This window comes from Anser brachyrhynchus (genome assembly GCF_964034855.1).
Source record: "Anser brachyrhynchus genome assembly, chromosome: 4".
Lineage (NCBI taxonomy): Eukaryota > Metazoa > Chordata > Aves > Anseriformes > Anatidae > Anser > Anser brachyrhynchus.
The window spans coordinates 1,319,571-1,338,374 of NC_137698.1; positions in this window are offsets into that span (position 1 = coordinate 1,319,571).

Consider the following 18,804-nt stretch of genomic DNA (forward strand, 5'->3'; position numbering starts at 1 on the left):
TCTTACCCCACTAAAACGTAATTTTCACTTAGGCAGTGATCTTTTCTACTGGACATGAGTATGTTTTAATAAGCAAGGAACAATCAATCATGCAACCTCTTATGAAGGAAATTCTGTATTTGGAGGGAAAAACTCCTCCTATATAATGCTGTTATGCTTAGTTTAATCATCTGGTTACTCATTCTGAGGGATCATTTCTCACATTTTATGGAGAGGAAGGGGATAAATAAGCTTATGTGAGGAATGTTTATTCTAGTAAGACACTTGTGTCTATTTTTCCTGTGCTATATTGTTTCAAACACTGTCAAAGACACATAAGAAGGTAAAAATTAACACAATGTACGGGACTACTCAGAAACGTAAACTCCATGTATATTTGCTGTACATATCTGTTATTAAATATATAGTATAAAATTTAATTAATAATTTCAAGGTGAAAACAAAAAGACAAATCATCCTCCTTTATTTTTTTTTTTTTTCCCTTAGAATATAGTGATCTGGGATGCAGTGATATCTCTAAAATGAAAAGATTTGTGAATTATTTCTCTCTTTATCTCTTATTTATGTCCTTAAGCTATACTCCCTTAAAATGTTACAGCTGTTTATCTGGTGTTTACTGAGCTAGTAATATTATTTCATAGATATAGCCTGTGATTAGAAATGGAGCAATTCCCATGTAGTAAATGCTTTTTGAAATTTATTATTCTGCTTATTTCCAGAAGCAATGAAAATTTCATTATGCAAAGTCAATTTACCTAAACAAGCTCAAAGGAAAGGACTTTGCAGGTGAACTAAAATCCTACCTTTGTGTTTCAAAATTCAAAGGGATAAACTGATGTTTCATAGACTAACAGACCGATGCAAATGATTTTCTCTATTGTTGATTCTTGGCTAAGAAATCCTGAAAAAAGAGCTCTAACACTCAGTGTTTAATCTGCTTCTGGGTCTGTGCAGCTCACTATTAACAAACATAGAGCTGAAAAAAATGGAACCTGAAAGGAGAAAAGGAAAAAGCATGCCCAAATATTTTTGAAGCTACCCATTTCTAAAAGTCAGTGAAAATCCATCTTATGGATCCACATGACAGGAGATCAGTTTTATCCATTCAGAGCACATGGTGTTTGGTATTCATTAATGATTTTATGACAAATCAGATAAGTTTTCATCTGCAGGTATAAATGCAGCACTGAAGGTTTCATTTCTCAAAAAAAGCATACAGAGTATGAGGATCTAAATTTAAGTTTGATTTTTGTTGTTGCTGTTTGCCAGGAACCCTTTGTGCATTTCATTTAAAATGCATTCATATTTGAAATGACTTATCTCAAGTAAGAAGCATCTTTAGAAGCTTTCTTTGCCAACAGTCTGATCTTACACCAGAGAGCTCAGTTTTTATGGTAGTTTAATCCTCCATCCTCCAAACACATTATACTTATTTAATCTCTTAAAAAGACCTCACAGCTTTTAAACTCAGCATGTGGTGAGCAGTCACTAAAAGTGGTCATACTGTATAACGTCAAGCTTGGGACAGTTGTAACATGGAAAGAAAAGGAATATGAGGGCTCGCAATAGTCATAGTGCTATGACAGTGACACATCTACTTTACTGTTGATTCAGTTACTCATGATTTTTGGCAATTACAGTGATGCTACCTCATGAAGTAAGTAAATGTACAGCCTGAGCCTTAATGTGACCTAAATAGCACCTATGACCAATCCTACTTGGGTTAATTGGGAACATGGAAAATTCCTTTAAAAATTTCCATCAGTAAGACCCAATAGAGCAAACAAATTAAATGAGATGACACACTCTTCTGGTATTTTTTCTATTATTTTGTTTGATCAGGAGAGTAGATTGTTCACCAGTTAAAACTTCTGAATATCCTTGGCAAGAAATTTTATATGATGAAAGTAGACGCAATTCCATATTCATAACAACAGAAGACACAACAATAAATAATTCTAGCTACCTGATTATTAGGTTTCTAAATTACATTACTATATTTACATCATCCTGAAGTATTGGACTTTGATGTGGACATAAATGTATTGCCTGGTCGGCTCTATCTTCTCTCATAGATAGAAATATTCAACACGTAAGTGACCAAAATTACATTCTTGTTGGGTATGAGCATCCAGACTGATCTCTCAGTGGCACATGAGAGGTTAATAGTGTGGCAAAGAGGAACTTTAAAAGGGGAGCCACAAAGCTTGTTCTTCCTAGTATTTTTTGGAAGGTAATATTGTTGAAGATAAATTGTCAGTTAACAAAAGACACAAGGAAGAGAACAGATAAGCTTAATTTTACAACCTTTATACAGGGGCAAATCCTTACTTATATGAATACTGTCACTGAATTCACATGTGAATAAAAATACAGAATGTTAGAAATCTTATTCTGAAATACTTGCTTTCCACTGAAGTATCACATAAAGAAGTACTTATGTACTTGTTAAAATCAGCTTATAAAGTACTTATATATTAGATATACTTATATCAAGCACTGTTGAGCAAGCCAGAATCTGCATTTGAAGAGTTACACAGGCATTTAATTCGCTTCAGAATCTCACAAGTAAAATTACAGAAGCTGTTATTATCAAGGGAACAGAACAAAAATGAGATATCATACCCCAAATTGTTAAAATTATAGGTTTAGTTGTTCCTCCAAGGCTGCTTCACTTCAGCTATACTATTCCAAAGCATGTACAAAAGACAAAGGTTTTAGATCAAGGTAGCATATATTAGAACAGATATTAAAATAAAATAAAACAAAACAAAACAAAACACTAGACAAGTCCTTCTTCAAGTCTGAAATACAAAAGCAGACTTCAGAACAAATTCCAAGTCCAGAGTTTAGCTGTCAAAGTACAGTTGTGCATCTATCAGTGTGCCCACCTTTGACAGGAAAGCTTTTAACCTTCTGATGAAGCTGAAATAAGCTGCCTTATCCCATTCTTTCACGACATAGTTACTACAAACAAACCAGGTAAGCAAAAAGATTCAGAGATGTTTGTGATTTGCATAATGATCAAATAGAATAAGTCTCTTAATAGTTATTTCATTATTTTTCAGTATTATTTTAAAAGTTTTAGCTACAGCACTCTTCAGAGCACTATGTATCATATGAAAATGCAGAGATTCTCAAGTTGCATAGTTTCTGATTCTTTCCTGTAATAACACCATCTGGTAGCTTAACTATATACAAGGGCTCAGGTCACAAAGGAAGCATTACTGATTTTCAGCAGTGAAACAAAACATTTACATACAATAGAAAGCATTGCAGCACCTCAGGGAAAGTGAATCTAGATAAACTACACCTTCCATTATACATTTCTTTTGGTATTCCTTGAAAGAAAAAAACAATGTGCACTTGCACTATCTTCACATTGAGTTCTAGGCCAAATTTTTTATGAAATTGTGCTTGTTTAAAAAAGTTCAATAAAACCACTTAACTGCTTTGCAGCAGGAACTTCAAGCCTTGCTTCCTTTCCTTATGTTAGTTAAAAAAAAAAAAAATCCATTGGGGATTGGTATAGCTATGCATACACACACAGACACAACATATTCATAAACATAATCAAAAAAGAAAGAAATAAGAAGGCACAATAAATAATTTTCCATCCCAGATATATTAGAAATAGAAGAATTCTGACAAGTAGCAGCGCATATTTAAGCACATTCCCTCTGTGAGTTTAGAAAGATGGAGACTTATTTGTAAACTTCTGTTTATTTCTATTCCATTTAATATGAATATTTTCTACTTTAAATAAGATTGTTGTTCATATGTGTGTTTTAATAAAACTTCAGGCTACATTCAAATCTCTGTGTTTTTGGTTTAATTCAGAATCCTGGCTGACTTGGAATACTGCCACAGAGAATTTCAATGACTATATTAGTCATGTTTTGGACTGAGAAAAAATAAAATAAATAAAATGAAATAAAATAACATAAAATCTTTTATCAGCTTAACAATAGTCAAAACTGTAATTTTAAAGGCAATAAAATCATAAGCAGATTTTACTGATATTTAAGGCAACAACTAGAATGCCCACTTCTCTGGCTAAGGGGTGTAAAGATTTTGTGCAAGGAAAATTTATAGGACATTTGTGCCCATTTTTTATCGCAACTGTTAGCAAAACTATCCTTTGAATATGAGATGCTAAATTAAAAAGCTGGAAAAATGGAATCCTAGGTAGTCAGATTTAAAATACTATGATAGTACATGCAAGATGAAGCTGCTGTTAGGTGCCTTCCAGGAAGCAATCAGCGCACTTTCACAACAGTATGATCAGAAGGGAAGACCATTGGCTTAAATATCGTGACTATTATATCGAATGAATTTTAATAATCTCAGACTGAGGAGCAGGACTTGGCTCGATGTACAAAGTTTAACATCTTTCCTTGTGAGAGTTCCACCTGCTGCCATTGCCAAATGGTGCCTGACAAACACCACTTCAGAACAGAGAGGGGGGTTTTTCATGTTTGTCATCTTCTTTTTGTTTGCCAATTACAAACATGATTTACAAAATGAATAGAAACCTGGAAGAGATTTAAGGATTTCAGACAAGGTTCCCAAAGGCATTTGGGAGCACTATGCCAGGGCAAGTTCAGAGTGAGAAAATGAGTCTAATTTAAAATTCTTATCTGGTCTTATCCACAAGCTGGACAACGACTGCTGAAGCTATACTTCCAGGATGATATCCTGCAGAAAGTAAGTTAGGTTATTAGCACAGTGAGGCCAGAAGAACAATTTTTCAGCCTACACAATCAATCAATAGGAAGCTCTCAATTACTTCAAAGGGAAGCGGGGATTCTGCTTAAAGGACAGTGATTCCTAGATGGCTTGAAAACATTAGAATTGTACAAATATGGCATCTATGAGTTGGAAAAAAAAATAGAAGAGGAGAGCTGGAGATAATTTGTACTGAGGCTCAGGTGGCCAAAGATACTGAGGAAGCTGTCAAAGCTTACTGCATATGCCAAAAATGAAGGCCAAGTTCATAAAGACCCAGAAGATGGCAGCTCCACTACAAAATGACACTGTACACATCTATGTTGAGAATGTGTGATTGTAACATGCAATTTTGTCTCAAAAGACATTTGCTTCAGGTTTATGAGGTTGTCAGCCCTAATGGACATACACTAAAGAAAACTGCAGCTCCACAATGAAAGGCAGAGACAACAGCTACTCAAAGTGAGGAAAGTAAGAGTCAGACAGGAGAAGGTACTGTTTGATTAAACAGACTTGCAGAATACTAATATCAGAAAGGAGATTGTCAAGTCCAAAATACAATGCGGATCACCAGAGTATTTATTTCACACTGTATAGTATTTTGCTTATTAGGCTAGCTATAAGGATTAAACTTTCAGAGTCATATGTGTTCGAGAAGATTATTATGAAAAGTGACTTTCAATTGATAATACAGAGGCAGTGGAAACTCAGATGCTAAACAAGGAAGACATATTGCAAGCACTTTGTCTCAGAGAGTATGTCTTCGCTGCCTAACAGCGTCTCTGTCCTTGGTCCCCTTATTGTGTGCATTTTCTCTGCAGTGACTCAGTTTCCTCAGAAGTAAAATCTCTCTGTGATTCTGGTAATATTTTATTCAAGACCCTCGAATAATCCAGCTGGACAGCTTCCAGGCAAGAAAAACTGATGGAGAGCGTCTTCTCACCAGGCTTGCCTAGCTGGGCAGTGTGTGTGTCCCACATCTTCAGCACAGGTGGGGAATCTGTAGCAGCCCTAAGCTCCTGTGTGACACAGGGGCTCACTCTCAAGAGTCAGTATGGACACGACAACACCGAGTTTGTCTTCCTCTTCCTCTCAGTTTGGGCTATCCCAGCTGGGTAGCGGTGGCCTGGTGGCCTTTTTTATGCTTTGCTGAAGAAAAGTTTTTTTTTTTTTTTTTTTTTTTTAACATCAGCCTCAACACAAGAGTAATGGAACCTGAATATTAGAAACTGTATTTTACAAATTAAATTTTATAACCCTGTAATGATATGCAGATCTTTATTTACTTTCTTATATGAAACCTTGCTTGAGCATGTTTAACCCTATGCATTTGAGGAATCTTCTCAATTTTAATAGCATCAATAACTCTCTGATGTCACCCATCAGTTGTATGAGTGCTTCAGTCTGAACTGAGTTTGAAAAGAAAATGTTAGTGGGGCAAAGCATTTTTATTTATTTATTTATTATTACCAATCAATTTTGGTAGCCTTGCTAGGCAGAGTTCTTGGCCCTGTTAATTACACTAAAAGTATCTCTTTTTGCTAGAAAGATATCTTTTGTGATGGCAAATTGTGAGATTTTTGAATAATCAAATCAAAGAAGAGAAAACACATTTTATTAACAGAAAAAAAGGAGTGATTTTTAAAAAAATTAAATAACTTACTCTTCACAGAATTTGAATAAAACTACTTTTATTCTAACTTCCATCAATGTTGGAAATATCTGGGAGGCATAATAAGGCTTGTAAGTAGCCTTTTACCATTGTTTGCACTTAATAGGCCAAACAGTATTAAACGTGGAGAACAGAAATTCTGTATTTAAACTATGAAATAAGCAGTTACTTAGTAGTAGTAGAACTAGTGGTAGCAGTTGTTGTTATTGTAGTAATTAAAGTAGTAATACTTGTATTTGTGGCTTAGAAGTAGCAGTAGTATTTAACTCTTTGGAACCTTAGAGACAAGGTAAGGACATGAAAACTGTATTGGGAGCCCTTTAAAAACTGAATGCATAAAGTCTGAAATTTTGTATCACAGATTCATCCTCTCACATGCTGCAGAGTTCTCTGGTGGCAGACAGTGACATTATAGTGATATCCCAGCACTGCTATTTATGTTTGCCTGTCCATTTTTCTGTGTGCTTACGTACTTTCTAGGATTGCTTCAGTACGCAACACACATCTTAAAGTGATGAGATAGTGCTAAGATTTCAAATTCAGGATAATTTAAAAAAAGACTTCACAAAACCCTCATCAAATCCTTCAGAAATTATGGTTTTGATCCATGAGGTACATGCACACACACATACATACACATACACACCCATTGATCACAGACACAGAGGACATAAGGACTAATTCTGTCACTGAATTGAATTACACCTTCCACCAAATAATAAATGCAAAGTTATGAAAGATCTTTTTTTTTTTTTTCTTCCATGGATTCATCTACAATAATAGAAATGTCCATGTTGTGAGGCTTCTATTCTCTCCTGCATGTAACTGTCAGTCAAATTATTGCTTTATATGAAAAGTTATAATCAAATATAATTTAAAACTTATGCTAGGTGGCATGATATTACATGAGAACCACTTTCAAAGATACAATAACCTCTTTTGTCAGTGCTTCTCTTATGAAGTCTGGTTTTCATTGGGTTTATAATTTATTCATGAGTGTTTATGCAAACTTTGGATGCATTTGTGCATAAATATAATTAAAACATGGTTATTTTGCTTTGAAAAATATGAAGGTAATTACTAATGTAATGAATTAAAGGTCAGAGCAATCATGCACATTTTTTCTTGGTTTGTACATATAATTGTAAGTATCTTTGCACATGTGCTACTGCCTTGCTGCTTTGGCACACTGGCGTACACAATTTCCATTATTCCCTGTTTTCAATTTAAAAATCCCATTCTAACAGGTTATTGTAGAATTTCTATTTCCATTACTGGCAAACACCCACATATTTAAAGCATAAAGGGCTTTTTATATGAAATAAAACTGTTGTCCGTCTTGGTCCAGAATACTTCCTGTGTTGCAAACTCTCTCAATTTATTTTTTCATATATATCTGAAGTCTGAATTCATATGAATAACGATATTTACCTCAAAGGAACTATAAGAAAACTATAAGAAAATTTGTGGTGGGAAATATACAGGCCCATGGATGGTGATAAGAATCTGAGGCCTGATGAAAAGGAAACACTACAGTAGACAGGAAAATTCCCATTGCCTCTATTTTTAAACAAATTGTTGTGTGTGTGTGTGTGTGTGTCTTCCCTTCTCTCCTCTTTCCAGTCCTGTCTGTGGTGTTCTTCTGTCCCTTATTTGAGGCTAGGTACTGCACATTTGCCATTTATATTTTTGCTTGTTCGATATATTTTTTTTTTCCAGCACGTTACATATATATATATATATATATAATTTTTTTTCTCTAATGACAAATGTAAAAGATGTGATAGTGATGAACTCCTTAATGCTAGGGATTACATTGCTTATTTATTGGTTACAGAGTGCCATGAAGATTTCAATGAAAAATTCTGTCTGACTGCAAAGTAGTCAGAATACCAGACTGGAAATGCTCCAATAGCTTCACTCACTGCTGTGAACAAGGAATTGCTGTGTACATAGACTTCTTCATAGGTGCTTAAGGAATCCAGAGGAGAGGCCTAAATCCAGAAACTGTTTTTCAGTCTTTTAAGGCAGAGATGGTTTTAAGACAGGAAAGACACAGATGTCAAGAACAAGCCATTTCTATAATCATTAAAAAGAAAGGAGAAGCAATTAGGAACACAGCAAAGTGTTCAAAATGTTTCACCTTCCACAAGAACCACCAGATTTTTTTGCTTTGCTCCCCCAGCAAACAACAGAAAACATATTCAAAGATCATTCCTTTTAATATCCCTTTAAATTCAGAACTATAAGAATACAGTCTGTAAAATATAGAAGGAAACAGATTTACTCTTAAAAGTTAATTTAATTCTGGTAAACCATCCACTCCATCTGTCAGCAGGAACATAGTGTTCTGTGATACCACAAAAACGTGTAAAAAGTAAAATATGTTCCTGAAAACTACATTAAGCTGATGCTTTAAAGGTGAAATTCCTTCCATCTGTGGGATGCTTGAGTAATTGGGCTCTATGGTTAAGTCTTTGTACAGCTAAAAGTGTATCATAGTACACGGTATCTACTCCACACCTAGACTGTAAGTACAGGGCTTTGTAAATGACCAAAAAAGAGGTCTGGATTCACATAAAGATGAATCCTGCTGGTCCTTTTTTGGTGCATGCACTTTACTGAGTGGTGCAGTGCAAAGAGGGAAAAGACTGGAGTTTGGTCTAGTGCATCATTTTGGAACTATAATAGCAATGCATATTTACTGGCAATGAAATTCACTTGGTTGCTGGTCCTAACCACTTACTGGCCTTGTAAACCTAGTACTCCACACAAACCTTTCATTATTAACAGGACCCTCCATTCATGCCCAGGGAACAAAGTGTTGGAGGAGCTTATGTCTACCCTGTGACTGGGTCACTTTACATGGGGATGCAGGACAGGGATTCTACCTTGATTCCATTGGCAAGGAAATAACTTTGTGTGCAGTGCTATATTATACTGTGCATAACACAACTCCGAGCTATAAAAGCAAGGGAATTTAGCACCTAAAAAGAGCTACTTCAGAGCATCAAATTACTAGTTGAGATACACCTATTGTACTCTTACACATTAATCTACATATAGGTCATTCTGACAGCATGTAGAAAATGTGACTGTTCAGTTGTGTTGCCCTGAACAATTTTATTAATAGGTACGTGGTATTCAGTAGTTAGGTAGGTAAATTAATGCTGAATGGAAAGTCTTATGGTTTGATGTTTTCTGATAAAAAACGCTTTATAAATAAAGAACAAACATATAATACATTTTTTATAAACTTTCTAGGAATCACGAGAGAGATTTTCTGTTTGGTATTGCAGGTATCTTTTCAGTAAACAAGCAAAACGCAGAATACACTTTACTTAGGATCCTGCTATAAGGTGTGCGAATGTCTCTTTGGTGTGCATAAAACAGTGTTAGTCACTTGCTTCTGAGATTCAGACAAGAAAAAATCAGTTTACAGCTTTGCTTGCAGTTTTTGTAATTGCAAACGATTGCTCTTTCTACTGTAAAAGAATAAGTAACTTTTGTACTGACCAGGAATACAGTGTCTACGTAACACACACAGTTTATACACAGTTCCATCCAAACCACAATCTTACAACAATAGGCAATTGTTTGGAAATATTTTAAAAAGGACATATTTTGACATACTTTAGAAATAATCAAAAACATCCTACAAGTCTTTCAGCTTATTATTGCAGAACAGCAGTGGTCCTTGGCTTCAGTATATGTGCCATAGTGATTTGTGCTAGAGATGTACTCCTTGAAAAATCTGTCATCACCATGGTAAAGAAAAAATAAATTCATAAACAAGGAACTTGATTACAGAGAGATTAGGGTAATATTTCTAAAAAAGACTAACTGATTTACCACTGTTGTCCCATTGTTTTCTGTGTATCTAAATCTCTTTCGCAAATGGATCTTAACTACATCGGAGCACTAATTTCTCAAAGATATGGGAATTAAAAAATAAGGAGCTAAATTCTGATCTCTCACAGCTCAATCACTTTTCTATCAATCCAATGTTTGCTAGAGAATGAGAACCAAAATATGAAATAAATTAGCACTTATGAATATAACTGCAATGAGAAATATTATAATGAAATCACAGAGAGAGTGAAAACTGGATCTCATTTTTTGTTTTTATCATCTAAAAGTTCTGGTAGTAATTGAAATAAAGAAATAAAAGTTTACACTTTGTCTTTCTTTGTGTGAATGCATTCATTGATTGCATGGCTCTACAAATGAAAAATTATCTTGTTCACTGTAACACTTCCAATGAATCATGTTTAAGGTGACACTATGCTATTATACTACAAAGTCATGTAGTAGAGAAACATAATGACCTCTTTTCTAATCTTAGTGTTTTCAATGGAGCATCCTCACACAGCACTAATTTGATATTTTGCAGTTAAAAAATGTAATTGAAAGCATTTTTATTGGGTACATTCTCATTACATAGCCACACAGCCTTAATTTGATAAAACTGTTTAATGGCAGATTGAAAATGAATGATCAGTTAGAATGGAAAAAACACTGATGAAAAAGGAAAATAAAAAGCCTGGAAAAATTTTAATCACTGTAAATTTTGAGATAATGACATTGTTCTTCAAGGTATTCTGATTTTTACTTTGCCAGCATTCAGAACTCTGTAATACATTGAATGCTTCACTGCAATCTTACAAGATTTTCCTAAAATTTAACCTGGCAAAACTGAACCCACACTGAAACAACAGCGTTGTCTCACTTTTCATATGGGCTACCAAAGTCCTCATTTTTCTTATCTGTTTTCATTCACTTATTTGATATCGTAGCCTTCATTTCAGTGCTAAGCAGCATTATGAAGTACTTAAAGACAAATAGAAGTTTAGCTGTCTTTCAATAATCTTGCCATTTCTTACCTGTCTTCGTTTTTTATTTTTTATTTTTTATTTTTTATTTTTTATTTTTTATTTTTTATTTTTTATTTTTTATTTTTTTACTGCGTTTCAGCTTTCATAATTAGGAACTGACACTACTTCTACGCTTCAAATTCCCATGACTGAAGTGGAAGATTGGTGTTTTGTAATCAAGGATGATGTACATTTCAAATTCAAGAAATTGGCCTAACGTCAAAACAAACAGCTAGATTTAGCAACTGATTATGTCCTGTGATCCATTTACCTAACATGAAATAGAACAGAATTATGCCAAAAATTCAAAACATAAAACTCTTAAACAGCATATTTTTCTAGAAGAATAACAAACTACCACAAAAGGGATCAAAAATAAACAAATTAAGAGATCCATCATGCTCCATTTTTTCTAAGACTTTAAGATCTTTTTTTTTCACTAAAGCGAGTCATAGCAATTTTGAATTTTTTTCTTGCTCTAAACTATAAATCTTCCTCAACTTTGTTAATTTGTTTCAGCAGTTCCCAAGAGACCATTATGATTTATATGAGCATGCTTATATGTTTATTGATTCAGAGACAATAGACAGAAAAAGTATAAAAACAGCTTATAATAGAGAAGTAACTTTCATTGTTGTAACTATGGACAATCTTTTCTCACTTAACAATAAACTACAGTTAGATTTTTCTTTTGGTAATTGGCAAATGAAAGAGCAAACAACACCTACATGTTTTCCTCTTGAAGTTTCACGCCTTGTCTGTTCTGGAATACCTGCCTTATTTGATATGGGGATAATGAATGGATTTAGGGTGTTGGGAAGCTGAAGGAAAATAAATACTTTTATCAAATAGAAATTCTTCTGCTTATTTGAGCAACAGAAATGTAGACAAAGCCTCAGTCTCAGCTTCTAGTTTAGTTCTTTTACAGTACATATGACTTTTTCTGATACACTTCTTTCTCTCATATTACCTGGAATTATTGTAGTCACCCAATACCATTCCAATCTTCTGTGATCTAAATGTTTCTGCTATGTAGCCTTTTTTTCATTTGATCTATTTATATTTTTCCTTCACTTCTTTCTTCACAACATGGTCATGGCTTAGACTGGAACTCCTAAGAGGTCTTCAGAAATGACTTCTCAGTAAACCATATATCCTCGCCTCCCAACTTCATTAACTGGTAGAAGTGTCAAATATTCATTTTCCTACTATATTTCTTTTAGATGTTTTAAGTAGCAAAGAATATAATCCACTTTATCTAGTTATTTCAATTTTTAAAGGGGAAAAAGCGGTATTAAATAATTCATGATGATTACCTCTGAAATCATAAGATTCAAAATGAAGAAGCACATCTTCTAGAAAGGCTCTTTATTTTTATATTTGTTTCTTTGAACAGTTCTTTTAGAGGAGGAGAAATATGGTGATAACATCAGCTATTTATAGAAAACAGAGCACTGGAGGATACAACTGCACAAATAAAATACAACTGTCTCCAGGCTGATTATTTCATATTGCCTTTCAGATATCTGGATGAATTTAGACAATAGATCAGAGCTCCCTACTTAAACAATGTCTGTGACATCCTCTCCAAGGCAGACTGGAAGGGGACAGATTATCCATTAATGTAAACGAAGCACTGATAAGCCTAACAGTTTTTCTGTCACAAATATAATGGTAACAAAACTTTCATTTTATATAGTTTATTTTCTTTAGTTTTAAAAAATACTACCAGTTACTGCCAGTTTCATACATATAATATTCACAGTGCATATTTTATATACTATATACTATACATACTAGATAGTATGTATAGTATATATAGAATATATATAGTATATATAATATAGCGTGTAATATATAGTACATATACAATAGTATACAGTATATACTTTGTACATAGTGTATATTTTTTCATTTTATATACTCTATATATGCTATATAAACAGTGTATATATAAAATACACACTATATATATACTATATATTATAAACTATAAATTGTAAACAATAGTAACATTGATTTCAGGTAAAATGAAGGGATTTTTTTTTTTTTTCTCAATTCACTGAGGTCTCTCAATATTCTCTTAACATGTGGGAAAGCTCATAGCAGGAAAGAGATTTTAGCCCACAAAATAGTTTCAGATGGATTTTTATTAATCTAATCACTTGGATAACCTCAAGATACATTGCAAGCCCACGGTTCATGCATTCTACTGGTCAAGTGTAATTGTTATTCTATTTCTCTGTTTCAGCTCAGGTTCTTAAGAGAGCAATATGCTGAAGATTTGGAAATGCCTCTTGGAAACATGGTGCTATAGAGAATTTTCATAACTCCTTGTGAACTACACCAATTTCTGAGATACTTTCATTAAGCTGTGAGTAATGGGCATGACTTTTGTGTTCAGACAGACTTCTACTGCAGTAGTTTTTAGGTATTCCAAGTCATCAGGAAGTGACAACATAACGGACTTTGGCAATATATTGGAAAAAGCCAGTGAGACTAATAGGTAAACAGTAACAAAATGTGTATTTCCTGTTCCTTTCAGAAAGTAGATGTTTATATGCTGTAGTTCAGTATGATGCAGTTCAGTATTAAAGTCTGGAATTTCAGCCTGATCTTCTCTTCTATGAAATATGTAAAATTGCAGGCATAGATGTTTGCATGGATATGTATGCTCAGTTAAGAAACATCTGTGCTGCTTGGGATTGGAGTGGCCTTTTCTTTTATTTCTTTTAGACTATTTGACTTTTGGATATAAGATATTCACTATCTTTTTATTCTAGCAGTGCTGACAATAAGAACTTGTATCTTGACAGGTGAACAAAATGATCTAGGAAATATGGCCTGATTTTATTTTATTTATTTATTTTCTCTCCAGGCAATGAGGCAATGGGGTGCTACTACCAACTCATTTACTGGGAACTGCCACCTGTAGAAACAGCCAGATTCTAGATTTCACTTGTACATGAGGGTTCTTGGAGATCCCAATGTGGAAAAGGATTCCTCTCAGGATGTTCAGATCTGTGTTGTGTCTTATTGTGTAATATGCCAGCTTAACAATTTGCTGGAAAGAAAATACTGAAGAATTCAGAAAAAAAGTCAATATAACAGCATATAAAAATATCATAGTATGGCTCTTAAAATAACATGTTTCAGAAGAAGAATTACAGATTTTTGCTAATGAAGACATATGTTTGAAATAAGAAAACAAGTGGAAAAAAGGAAAAGGTAGAGTAGGAGAGGGCAAAAATGCCCTTGGTAATCATTGCAACAAGAAAAAAAAAAAGAAATGAAAATGTGAAAGTTCTCCTGTAACAAAAGTTGCTTTAAACTTTGGGAAAAATAAGATTTTTTTGAATGTATTTCACAAATTAATCCTCTTGGCAACAGCTTTTCTGGAAATACTGTTGACATAAACTAACAGATGACAATAAGCAGAGTGATCAGTCTGCTACTGATCCTCTGATGGTTTTGAGGCAACAGATTAGTATGAGGAGGAAGATGGCAACTAAAATAATGTCAAGACCAGGTGAGACAGCAATGAAAGCTTATGTTTGTACAGGAAGGTTTAGGAGATTTCTACATTTATTGAAGAATCTCGGAAATTAATAAGTTATTAATAACGTATGCATGGTTCTCAGTTTGTTTCCACAGTGTAAAATGACTTGCTACAAAGCCCTCAAACAAATGTAAGGAAGTAAAAAGAAGGAAAGGGATTTTTGTCCTAGGATAATTAAAATCATCTTATCCGAGGTATGCCAGGCTTCTCATAAAGAACAGCTGTGACATTTCTTCTCTTTGCATATACAGTTCATCTTTATGCAAGGAACAAGGCTGATGTTGCCTTTGCAGATTCAATTCCTCACCCACGAGTAAAACCATTATGCATTTCTAAAAACTGCTCTATGACCCACGCACTGATCAACACTGCATTTCAGGTAACGTCTGTGTTCAATGAATATATGTTGTGTCAAATTTATAGAAATTAATTGGCTGAGTATAGAATTACCTAGCAATTGCGGATGTCTGGTAAATTCAAATGATCAGCTAGTAATACTCACTACCCAACTGCTGGGTATGCCAAGTCTAATGTCTTCTTATTGTGCAGTTGGTGTGAACTACTGCTAGGAATATTCACAATTAAACATAAATTTGCTCCTGTTATTCTTTTTTTTTTTGGGGGGGGGGGAGGGGGGAGGGGAGTCTGTTATATTCTAAGAAATACATTTAAGCTTAGGAATCTTTGTCCATAAAATGTACCTAACTGCATACAAATGCTTCTCTTATCACACTCAAAATTATCAGATAGCATTAACTAATCTTTTAACTAATCTAATAATTTATTTTGCTTTAATGTTCATATAACAAATATTTTATTTTAAAATACAGATTCATTTCCATTTGAATTGATTCATTGGCCCTACAAACAAACAAAAAAAAATGGATCTTTATTTTAAATACATATAAAATCTATTTGTTTCACTGTTAAATTTGACAGCAGTATTTTTCAAAGATACACCTGTTGCATTTTACAAGTGTTGTGGTTTAACCCGGCTGACAGCTAAACACCACACAGCCATTCGCTCAGCCTCCCCCCTCCCTCTCTGGGATGGGGGAGAGAAACAGGAAAGTGAAGCCTGTGAGTTGAGATAAAGACAGTTTATTAAGACAGGAATATAATAATAACAATAATAATAATAATAATAATGATAATAGTATTAATAATAATAATGTGTACGAAACAAGTGATGCACAATGCAATTGCTCACCACCCGTTGACTGATGCCCAGCCTGTCCCCGAGCAGCCGGCCCCCCCACCCCGGCCAGCCACTCCTATATATTGTTTAGCATGATGCCAGATGGTATGGAATACCCCTTTGGCCAGTTTGGGTCAGCTGTCCTGGGTCTGTCCCCTCCCAGCCCCTGCTGCACCCCCAGCCTGCCCGCTGGCAGGACAGAGCAAGAAGCTGAAAAGTCCTTGGCCTGGTGTAAGCACTGCTCTGCAACAATTAAAACATCAGCATGTTATCAGCGCTCTTCTCATCCTAATCCAAAACATAGCACCCTACCAGCTACTAGGAGGAAAATTAACTCTGTCCTAACTGGAACCAGGACAACAAGTCATTTTTTATATTGTTATGGTAAGATTAATTACATGTCTTCCCATATGACTGCAGACTGTAGATATGACTACTCTGTGTACTGTTTAAATTAACAGGAAAGCTGCAACAGTTTTTTTATTTAATAAAAGTTACCCTATTCCAGTCATGCAACATCTGTAACACACAGAGTTCTGTGTTTGAGATCCTTAATAACCATCTTACTGGCCATGCTAATGCATCTAAATACAGTTTATCAAATTCAATCCTTACCTAATTTCTCATGCCACTGAGCTTTCCTAATAGCATGTCTTTTGATTAGTGCCATGGCATTAATTACATTCATAATAGCAATCATTTCTAGCCAAAATTTCCAAAGAATTTTTGTGGAATATATATATATATGCTTCTCATTGCTCTTATGAAAATCCAATTTCTTATACTCAGCTGTAGACACAATCTGAAGTATTTGTATTTGCATTCATAAATATTACATTCTTATCCAGTTTATATGATTATAAAAATACACTTACTAGGTACCCCTCTTTGTCAGATCCTTCCAAGACTACCAGAATTTCTACAATGCTCTTCAAAAAAAAAAGCAGTCTATCTACAAGCATTGCTAAAAATGATAAAAAACAAACTGAAAGGAAGGATGAAAAGGGAGAAATGTCTTAGCCTGCCTATTACAGAATTAACTGTAATCTGAGTATTAGTAGTAATATGTTTTCACCTCAAGTTACAAAGATAGTTCCTATGAACACACGACTGGAATGCATCCCATTCATTCAAAAGTTGCAAAAAGTTTCCAAAGGGTAGATATTCCTGCACTCCACACAACTTTTATCTTAAGAATTTCTATCTACTGTAAGGACACATTCTGAACTGGTGGAATATATATCCCTTACACACAGCAAATATTTCTGTAACGGCTCTTTAAATCATGGCCAACCACTCTGTAGAATTACAGAAAACATTTAACTCAATACATTTTTTCATATCAAGAAAAAGGTCAAAATACCTTCTCAACTAAATCACCCCTCAAATGTTCTTGTCTGAGTAGAGTATTTATACAAAATCACTCATAAAAGTCCAAAGACTTTTAATGAAAATACTACAGAAATCCTACAGATGCCACATGAGAGATGTCCCCAGAAACCTATATGCAAATACCTGAACAGCTGAGTGCTCTGAGCTTCTGAAATTAGGCAGACTTGCTCTTCACATCAGCCCAGAAAAAGCCAACACTTGAGCTTTAAGATTATATTGGCAAGGAAAAGCTGTGCAACAGTGGAAGACATTCCCTTTCTCAACGGAAAAAGAGATTTTACAGAATGTATCTTGAATACCCAGCCAGCCCATCAGTGATCCTTACAGACCAAGCGCTTGCTATGAAAAGAAAAAAAGATGTACTGAATTAGGAAAGCAGGCACCCACTGGATGACCTCACAGTATCAGTGCACTAAAAGTACTCATTTTCTGACCCATATTGTAAGAACTCACTAAGGGCAGTGGAAGACCCAACATGTAGAAGTACTGAAATGTAATTGTTTTGTGACGAAGGGCTTCTTTCTTTGAAACTTCTTCAACATTTACTAATTCCTGCATGCACCTTTGGCTTTGTTTTAGACTGGAGATGGGATGGCCCATGAGTGTTTCCTAAATGGCATATAGCTCAAAACTGGTGTAACTTTCATGTTAGGCCTTCAGAAAAAAATTCTCAACAGAATCAACAAGAACTGTAATTGGAGAAGAGAAAAAGTTAAGAGCTTCTCTCCTTCCTCCTTCTTGTTCTGCTTGTTACCTCCCTTAGTCAGCAATCTGTATTATTTTCAAAATCTGTATGAATATGATCATACTCTTGTAGGAACCTTTTAGTATATGGGATACATACATGAGATGTTTTGATGAAAAAATTGATAATTGCTTTAGGGAAAGAAAATCTCTTAATGTACTGATTAGACTGACAGATGTGCACATGTATTTGCAATACAGTATCTATAGTACAGTAATTTTATTCAATGAGTAAAATTCTCATTCTAAAATCTAGAAACAGCTACAAAAATAAACTGATTCAGTAGCCATACAATTAAGCATTTAAATCTGCAGCATTCATATATCAGCATAACTGCTGCTGAAATCCAGTTTGGCAATCCTGATTTTCTTCAAATTTTCCAACTATACTCACCCTGATTTTCCCCTCTGAAACGTTTCAGCCAACACCCCTTCCCCCTTTCCAAAAAGATAGCTTAGTAAATATAGGAAGTGAATAAAATACAGAACATTTTAAAAGACATTGATTGAATTCACTGAATATTGCTGAGCATTTGGGAGAAATAGTCAAGAATAATGTTGCTTCAATTCTTGAATATTTTCTGTTTAGAAAAAGAAATCCTTGGGGCATGAGGTGACAGAGGTCCTGTAGCAGCAT